Source organism: Equus caballus, chromosome 10 (assembly GCF_041296265.1).
Source record: "Equus caballus isolate H_3958 breed thoroughbred chromosome 10, TB-T2T, whole genome shotgun sequence".
Lineage (NCBI taxonomy): Eukaryota > Metazoa > Chordata > Mammalia > Perissodactyla > Equidae > Equus > Equus caballus.
Window position 1 is genome coordinate 67,087,745 of NC_091693.1, and position 9,347 is coordinate 67,097,091.

Consider the following 9,347-nt stretch of genomic DNA (forward strand, 5'->3'; position numbering starts at 1 on the left):
CCCACTCCCAACTCTGCCCTCCCTCCCCATTCCTGAAAAGATCAAAGCTGGGGAAGGGCTGGTTTTCAGTTTCCAAGGCAGAATCAGGAGTTGATGCAGTTCTTTAAGAACAAATGCCACCTGCTGTCCCAGCACAGCTAATAACTCCTTCTGGGGCTTAATCATAACCTGCTCGCTCAAGCTCCCTCCTCCTCACCCCCGCATTCAGGTGCTGCATGAGGAAACAGGGTCTAAGTGTGAACACATTGACTCCTTGCCCAAGGCCTTTTCAAGAGGCGGCCCTGCTGGTGTTGTAGCAGAAACCCCCTGAGCCTCCCCATGTCAGAAAGGCCTTGAGTGGCGAGTTCAACCCCACCTGGCACAGAGGGCCTGCTGCTCTCCCACAGCAAACAACTGCAGGTTGTGGGTCACGAGAAGCATAAAGGAGAAAATATAAAGAACTCCTTGCTAGATTTCTAGCCAGCGGGTCCTCATGTGCACAAACCGTGCTGCTCAGTTCACACTGGGGAATCCAAAATCACTGAGGGCCTGCGTGTGCCTTCGCGGTCCCCTGAGACCTGATCCTGGCTCAGCCTCCCTATTTTCCTGGTGCTTCTCTCACTTCTGGAAAAGTGTCAGAGCCGATGAGGAGGGGACGGGAGCCTGGGGTGGCTGTGCTGTTGCTCAGTGGAGGAATCTGCAGCCAGAGATGCTCTGGAGCTGTCAGGGCCGCTGGACAGAGGCTCAGGGCCAGGCTCTCAGTGCTTGCAACCCTAGGTCTTGCCCTACATGCCAGTCAAGCGCCCACAGCTCAGAGAAGCAGCCTCTTCTGTGGGTCTTTGAGATGACAGCTCCAGTTGTCTGCTTGGCTTCCCCCCTCTCCCAAAAGTTCTATTAAAATATTAGAAGAACAAGAAAGTTGAGTGGATCACCTTAAACCTTAGAATTGGCACTACCAATGTCAGCAGCACAGCTGTATTTGAGTGCCCCAGCCTCAGCAGGGCGCCTGCCCACTCCTCCTCTTGGTGGAGCACTGCGGTCTCTGTGCCCCTCGTCTGTGCACTTCCCCCGCAGGGTGCCCCCTGGGCGATGGAGTTGGGTGGCTTCTCCTACTCCCAGACACCCACCAATGCACTCTTGTGCTCCCCAGGATATTCCCAGAGTCCCAACCCGGAGCCAAGCCCTGCATCAGAGCTGGGAACATGATGGTGAGGGGAAAAGCAAATTCAAAAACCATCGCGGAACTTACCCAGTCTAGGGAGGAAGACCAACACTAACCATGGAATTAGACAAATAAAAGTAGTTATAACCGTACCAAGTGCCAAGAAAAGGAGGTACATGGTACCGTGAGAGCATGTAACGGGGTGCTGAGCACGTCAGCCTTCCCTAAGAAGTGGTGACTGAGCTGCCTCTGAAGGAGGAGCAGGCCAAGCAGGCGATGGCCATTCTAGGCAGAGGGGACAGCCGTGGCAAGTGGGAGATGGGGCCTGTGAGCACTGAGAGGAGGCCAGTGAGGGTTAGAGGGGGAGACCACAGGCCAGAGAGGGGCCAGATCAGGCAGAACAATGGAAAGTCTTTAAAGTATTGGAAGCAGTCGCATGAAATAATCAGACTTGCATTTTTTTTTTAAAAAATCACTATTGGCTGCAGCAGAGATCAAACTAGGAAGAGATGGTGGAGACCAGTTAGGACTCACCACCTGGACCAGAGTACAGGCGGAGAGGAGGGGACAGGCACTAGAGATCTTTCTGAAGAAGGATCAGCGAGACTTGGCAGTGGGTTTGATCTGGGGGGATGGGGAGGGAAGTGTCAAAGCAGATACTCGGGTTTTGACTTCACAACTGGTTATAAAGTAAGAAGAGGATCACATGTGAGGAAAGATGATGAATTCCTTTCAGACCTGTTGAGTCTGGGATGCTTAGAGACATTCAAGTTGTGTGGTCAAAGAGGCAGCTGGAATCTGTGACAGGCGCTTTGGCCCAGGAATCTAATCTGTGATATAGGTGGGTTCCGAAGCCCTGGGTATGGACGAGTCAACAGGGAGCCATTACAGAGCGGGAGGCGAGAAGACAGCTCTGAGTGATGGAGGAACTCCCACAGTCAATGGCTGCCGGAGGAGATGAGCCTGCAGACGAGACTAAGAGTTGCTTCCAGAGAGCAGGAGACAAAGGAGAACGTTGGGTCACGGGATCCAACAGAAAAGAACTTGTTTCCTGAAGAAGAGGACTTTGCCTCTGACCACGATGGAGTAACAGGAACTGGTTTTCCCCCTGCTTTAAACACCTACTAAAAGAGACAAGGTATATAAACAACGGTTTCAGACATTGAAAAACAGGCAGTGAAGGACAGCCATCCCCGAGAGAAGGGAAATAAATGAGGTGAGTCCCACACTTGACACCGCCTGCTGCTGGAGAGGGTTTCCAAGCTGCAGGGCTGGGAGGGGGAGCCTCGGCAGAGCCCGATGGTCTTCCTGGGTCCAGGAGACAGAAGCGAGAGTTCTGGGCCTGTAGTGCTTTGAAATCTGGGTCTCACACGGGCCCTTCCTGGGGGACAGGGGACCCACGGGAGACAATTTGGAACCAGCTACAAGTAGCCTAGTGAGCAGATAAAAGTAGGGCATGCTGCCTGGATGGGAGAGGGCAAGCCCGGAGGAAAGAGGGTCAGCCTTCCCTGGCCATGAGGGATCGCATGAGAGGGGTGACACAGTGCCTTGGGCCTTTCAGGGTGCCAGCCAGTGCAGAGGCCTCCCCTCCCCTGCTGGGGTTGCTCTTCTTCCGGCTTGTCTCTGGGGGCTCAAAATCACACCTCTGTGCGGTAACTTCCCAGTAGGAGACAGTTGACAGAGCCCAGCCACCAGGCCCGGAAGTCCACCCTGTGGAAGAGAGGGACACAGCTGCCACTTTTCTCTCCCAATCACTTCAGTGTGTTGTAGTTTATGCAGACCCCGGGCTGCCCTTCCCTGTGGGCGGCCCGCCCTGCACGGCATACCTCAGAGGCGCTGACAGTTTTTTCAGACCAATCCCTTCATAGAGAGGAAGTGATCCCCAAATCAATCCCCTGGAGGGCATGAGTGATGGGAGTCAGAGAGCCGGGGCTGCCGCCAACAGCCCCACTGCAGCAATGCGGTCCAGGGGGACCCCGCGGCCTGTTCACGCCCAGCGGCGCCTGCAGCCCGCCCGGGGAGGTAGCCTGGGGAGGATGAGAGAGGGTGGGGCTAGGACTCGTGGGAAGGGAGATCCAGGATGACGCAGAGCTCTGTCACCACGCCAGCACTGTGATGCTGAGCTCACCACCACGCCGGCTTGTGGTGCGTGTGTTTTTTCCTCAAGAGCCGGGCGAGGCGAAAGGCTATATAACATTCATCACCCACTACATTAGTTTTCTGAATTTCTACTTAGAACATTTGTGCCTGTCAGATAAGAGAGAAGCTCAATTAGGCTCCAAATGTCACAATTTCTAGTAATTACCGTCGTGCACCAACAATGAAAAAAGCTCAACAATGGGTCTGATTTGAAACATTAACTTTCAAAAATGCTCACAAATGAATCATTTCATCTACAGTCAACTTCCATTTTATTTTTTTTCTCCTAGAGATAGAAAATAGATAATTACTGAGGAAAGAATTGGGGAAACTTTCCACGCGCATAATTTGTGTTCAGCAACATGGAAACAAACATTTCTCCGGAATCTGCAAAATGATCCCATATACAATCTGTTATCATTGTAGAAAACCTTCTAAAATGGATTCAGTGCAAAAAATTCCTAGCTGAACAACATCTGTGATTTATGGCATGTCAAATTTGAAATATGCATGTGCGGGCGTGTGGGGGTGTATGTGTGTGCTCCCCATAATGAAGTCCTTGTGCTCCTCACTCTCTGTGTAGCCCACGCATAAGTGGGCATGAAATGATTAATAACAAAACCCCAAGAGACTGTACCCAAGGAGAATGTCTGATAGAGCCACACAAAAAAGGAGCGTGGAGTCAGTGACTGCTGTGCCGTGGGGAACACTTGGTAACTATAGCAACCTGCTTTAGAAGTTGTTCTCTCCCTGCCAAAAATCAGGTAGGCCCCGTCAGCTCTCCCACTGTCACACCACAGGGAGAGGGAAGCCATGCGAGAGGGGCCGCAGGCCAGCTGCGCCAAGGGCACTCGAAGAAAAGTAAATCTCCTGAAGTCTTGGCACCACATGGGGCTCCGGCGTAGCAGGTTAGGAACAAGAAGCAGTGTGCAGCTGAAGAAGGCTGAGCGTGCAGAGTGGATTTTGAACTCTTGCAAACAGATGAGAATTCTTTGTAATAAATACCTCAGCCCACTTGTGACCATTCTGATCTGAACTGGCCTGGGACCCAGAAAAAGATCAACACACAATCAAGAACCAAGAGAACTAATAAGATGCACACCGGGGCAGCACGTTTCCTTCAGGCTCTGGGCTAAGGCCACCCATTCCGTAGGGAGGAGGGACTGGAGGTAACACCAGAACCGCACCACATATTAGATAGATCTTGTAGTTTGGGCAATTTTTTTAAATGTATAGCTGTTAGTAAACTGCAGACAGTTGAGTCCATAGGGTGAGCTCATTTCTTCTCATCAAACCCTTTATAGTTGTCATTGAACAGCCTGGACCTGGGGCTGGCCCAGTGGTGCAACGGTTAAGTTCGAGTGCCCCACTTTGGCAGCCCAGGGTCACTGGTTTGGATCCTGGGCGTGGACCTGCACACCACTTATCAAGCCATGATGTAGCAGGTGTCCCACATATCAAATAGAGGAAGATGGGCACAGATGTTAGCTCAGGGCCAATCTTCCCCAGCAAAAAGAGGAGGATTGGTGGTGGATGTTAGCTCAGGGCTAATCTTCCTCAGGGAAAAAAAAAAAAAAGCTTGGACCAAAAGAAACTCCTCAAATACTACACCAGGGGGATTCCCCCCAGTGACCTTTAGTAATCTGGCCTCTGAAGTGGGCAGAAGGGAAGCATCCTTTTGCATCAGTGGGGCCTGGCGTGCTGTATGTTATGCAGACTCAGGCTCAGTTTAGTCATCTCACTGCCTCTGTCTTGAAATATTGCCTCCACTTGACTTCCAGGGAACTCACTCTCCTGTTTTCCTCTGACCTCACTGGCTGCTCTTGCTCACTTCCCTTTGCAGGATCTTCCTACTCTTCCCCAGCTCTTGATGACTTAAGCCTTGGAAGTCCTCCCCTCTCATCTATCTAGCCTCCTTCCCTACTACTGACCTCATTTAGTGTCAGGGATCTCACTACATCCACATGCTGACGATTCCTAAATTTGTATCTGCAGCTCTTGGACTCAAGATGGTAGCCAATAGCCATCTCTGTATGTCCACATAGATGTCTACCAGGCATCACACACACAGCATGCCCCAGATAGTTTTCCCGTAGTAGAAGGTTGGTTCCACCATCAAAGTCCATCCCAAATGTAAGCAGTCCTCAGTCGCCGCTTGGCTCCCATCCAGGCTACTGTCATCTCGCCTGGATTGCGCCAGTGACTTCCTGAGTTCTCTGTTTTGCCCTTGCTCTTTCTTCCAATCTATTCTCCACACAGCAGCCAGAATCTTTTAAAAACACAAATCAGATTCTATCACTGCCTCTCTCAAAACCCTCCAATGCCTTCCAGTCACGCTAAGAATAAAAGCCAGAGTTTTTGTCACGGCCTCTGGACCTCGCATGATCGGGTGCGCCTGCCTCTCCAACCACGCTCTCCATCACTCTGCTCCTGACACATCGGTTTTCTCTGCTGTTTCAAACATGACCTCAGAGCCTGACACCTGCTCTTACCTCCACCTGGAACTCCTGGAATAATAGCTCATCCCCTCCATCTAAGCGTCTGTTCTCTCCTTAGAGAGACCCTTCCTGCCTACTTTACTTAACAACCCCGACCCCCACATTCCATTCTATCCCTTTATCCCACCTTCTTTTTCTTTGCCACACTAATCACTACCTATGTTACCAGGCATTTGTCTCCCTCCGTCGAATGAGGTTCTTAAACACAGGGACTTCGTGCTCTGGTTTCTGTAATCCTTCCCCAGGACTCAGAACAGCGCCTGGCACATGGTGGGTGATCAACAAGTATTTGTAAATGAATGAATAAACACATGCGTAAACAACTGTACATTTGTGTAGCACGCTGGCTGTGACATGTAAAGGTTTAACGGTTTTTAAACTACTTTTGATTTTGTTGCTAGATGATCTGGCTCCTTTAACAAATCAGGTGGTAAAATGTCATTCTTCGGAGAATTAAAAACATCTGGAGTCAAAACGTGGCGCGCTCCCATGGCTCTGATATCAGAGATTTCAGACATTTAGCTACAGGAGTCTGGATAGAATTACAACAGCAGGACTTGGGAGCTAGAAGAGAATTCTCCCCTCAAGGGGGATATGCATCCACCTCCTCAAGAGCAAACACAAGCTCTTCCTCCCACCCTGTTCCTGTGGGCTCGCCTGCCCCGCCTCACTCACCAAGGCATCCTCCCAATGTAGGTGCCTTTCCCAGAGGAATCCTCCTAGCTGCTAAAAAAAAAATTCCCTCCACATCATCACAGAATGTTTAATAATAGCTACCAGGTATCAAGCATTGACTATTTGCCACACACTTGACCTTCACTTGTTTAATCCCTGCAGCAACCCTATGAGGTGGTATAGTCAGTAGTCTCCTTTCACAGATGAGGAAACCCAGGCACAGAGAGGCTAAACGACTTGTCCAAGGTTACGAAGCTGGTAAGATGTGGAGCAGAGATTCAACCCGAGGTTTGGCTTCAGCATCCATGCTCTTAATCCCCTGCATGGTCCCTCTGTTCTTAGCTGGGAGAGGCCTTATAGACCACTTGGTTCAAGTTCCTCATTTTAAAATGAAAAAGCTAAGGCAATCACAAGTTGAGTGACACGGCCAAGGTCACACAGCAGGCAATGGATGAGTTGGGGGGTGGGTCCAGGTCCATGTTCTCCATCTTCTCTAGTAGGTTTGAAAGATCTCAGTGAGATATTTCTGTCCCTGGTGAGTGGGCAGCAGGGAAATTTTATGGTGGAACCAGTCCTAACTGCTAACTGCTAAACGTAAGACCAATGGGGGAAGTTGCCTCGAGTATCCTATAAAAGGGGGTGGGATTAATTAAAGCAAGTATCTGGAAATTTATCTCAGTTTAAGTGGCAAAGTATGCCTTTTATTTTTGAAATCTCTTTCCTTCTTACTTCTTTGACTACAAGGTATTGTGTGGTGTCTACTTGAAAAGCACCTTTAACCAAGTTTTCCTCTGTTGTTCCCAAAGAGTAATTACATTTATTTTAAACCTAGTGCAGACTGTACCCTCTTTCTTCCTTAATTTTGCCACATTCAAAGACTAACTACTGTCTGTTGCCCTGATGGAGTCTTGGTGGCTAAACAGCATTGCCAGCACTCGCCCTAATGTCCCAATCTTCAAGTGCACAAGGTGAAACAGATGACCTCGCGCAGTCAACCACTCTGGGCCAGTTTCCTCATCTCTAACACAAAGCAGTGGGCCTAGATGGTCTCTGTCTTACTCTGTGGGTGCCTTCTGACTCTACACATAGAATAACAACAGTAGTCATTTATTTATCACCAGGCACTGTGCTACATGTTTTATGTGCATTTCTCATTAAATCTTCACAGCATCACTATGAAATAGGAACTATTATTATTTTACAGATGAGGAAAGTAAAGCTTAGAGATGTTAAGAAATTTTCCCAAGGTCACATACAGCAGGTGAGTGGCAGAGCGGGGATGCAAATCCTGGCAGTCTGTTCAGATCCTCTACTCTTAACCGTTAGGAGGTGAGAGTGCGCACCCTTACAGAATCATGGAGAGCAGAAGAACCCACAGAACATCTTCCCTCATAGTACAGATGGAGAAACTAGGGCCAAGAGAATTTGAGTGACTTGTCTGAAGGCACATTACCAAGCAGTGGTAGAGCCAACATGAGTTCTCTTCTTGGCTATTTACCGTGGCCATTCATTCCATCAGGTGGATTCTGGGGAATGGACAGCTCCCCCATCAATAAGCTTTTGATTAGACTCTGGGCCTAGTTTACTCACTTTTTGTGTGTGTGTGAGGGAGACTGGTCCTGAGCTAACATCTGTTGCCAATCTTCCTCTTTTTGTTTGAGGAAGATTGTCACTGAGCTAACATTGTGCCTATCCTCCTCTACTTTGTATACTGGATGCTGCCACAGCACGGCTTGATGAGCAGTGTGTAAGTCTGTGCCCAGGATCTGAACCAGTGAACTCTGGGCCGCTGAAGTGGAGCATGTGAACTTAACCACTACTCCACCAGACCAGCCCCTGGTTTACTCACCTTTTGTCCAGGAATATATTAAAAATAGTTTTTGGCAGTTGTAAGCATCTCCTATGCATTAGGTTTATACATTTTCATGATAAACTTAAGCCTGACTTTACGTGTCCATCTTTTTTTTTTTTTTAACTAAAATTTTATTTGGAATTTGTATTCAGAATCCAATCTGGGTTTCCCAAGGATGCTATTGGTTGTCAACGTGATGTTCTAGACCTTCTCCACAGGAACTTTCCCCACAAATCCACTGCAGGATGGGTCTGCAGAAGGCTGAGGCTGAATGAACTTGAAGCATCTGCATCTTCTCCCACATGCTAAGTCCTAAAACCGTCAGTGTTCTCCTTTACACCATCTGCAGACTTTCGAAGTTGCTTTTAGATTTAGAGCAATGGTTATCAGCTCTGGCTGTACATTAGAATCATCCAAGGAACTTTAAAAAATATACTCCTAGATTGGATTGGTGGTTACTGTAGGGGAAGGTGGGGTGGGGAGGGGAGGGCAAAAGGGGTGATTAGGCTCACATGTAAACAGATGGACTATAATTAGTTTTTGGGTGGTGAACATGATGTAATCTACACAGAACTCGAAATATATTATGATGTACATCTGAAAGCTATATATTGTTATAATCCAATGTTACTGCAATTAAAAATAATAATAGAATAATATAGCCTATAATCCTTTATCCAGAAAAACAATGTATCTGAAGGTAAATAATAAAAGTTATAAAACAGATACTTCCCTAAGCTAAACAAAATTGCTTTACAAAAGTGCAAGCAATCATATTTCAAAATAATGCAAAATAGAAAAAAAATAATAAAAATATACTCCTAATTTGGGACCTGCCCGCCACTGAAACAATTAGAAGTTCAAAAATAAAGAGTGTTTTAGGAACGTTGGTCAGGTTGACATATCCATAATTAACTGGAAAGAGATTTTTACAGTATTTCTTTTTTTGTTTGTTTAAAGAGCCATGTCTGCGGCTGCTTAAACTCCCAGTTCTGGGTTCCTCATGCACTCCCTTCTTTCTTCTCATCATTCTGCGACTTTC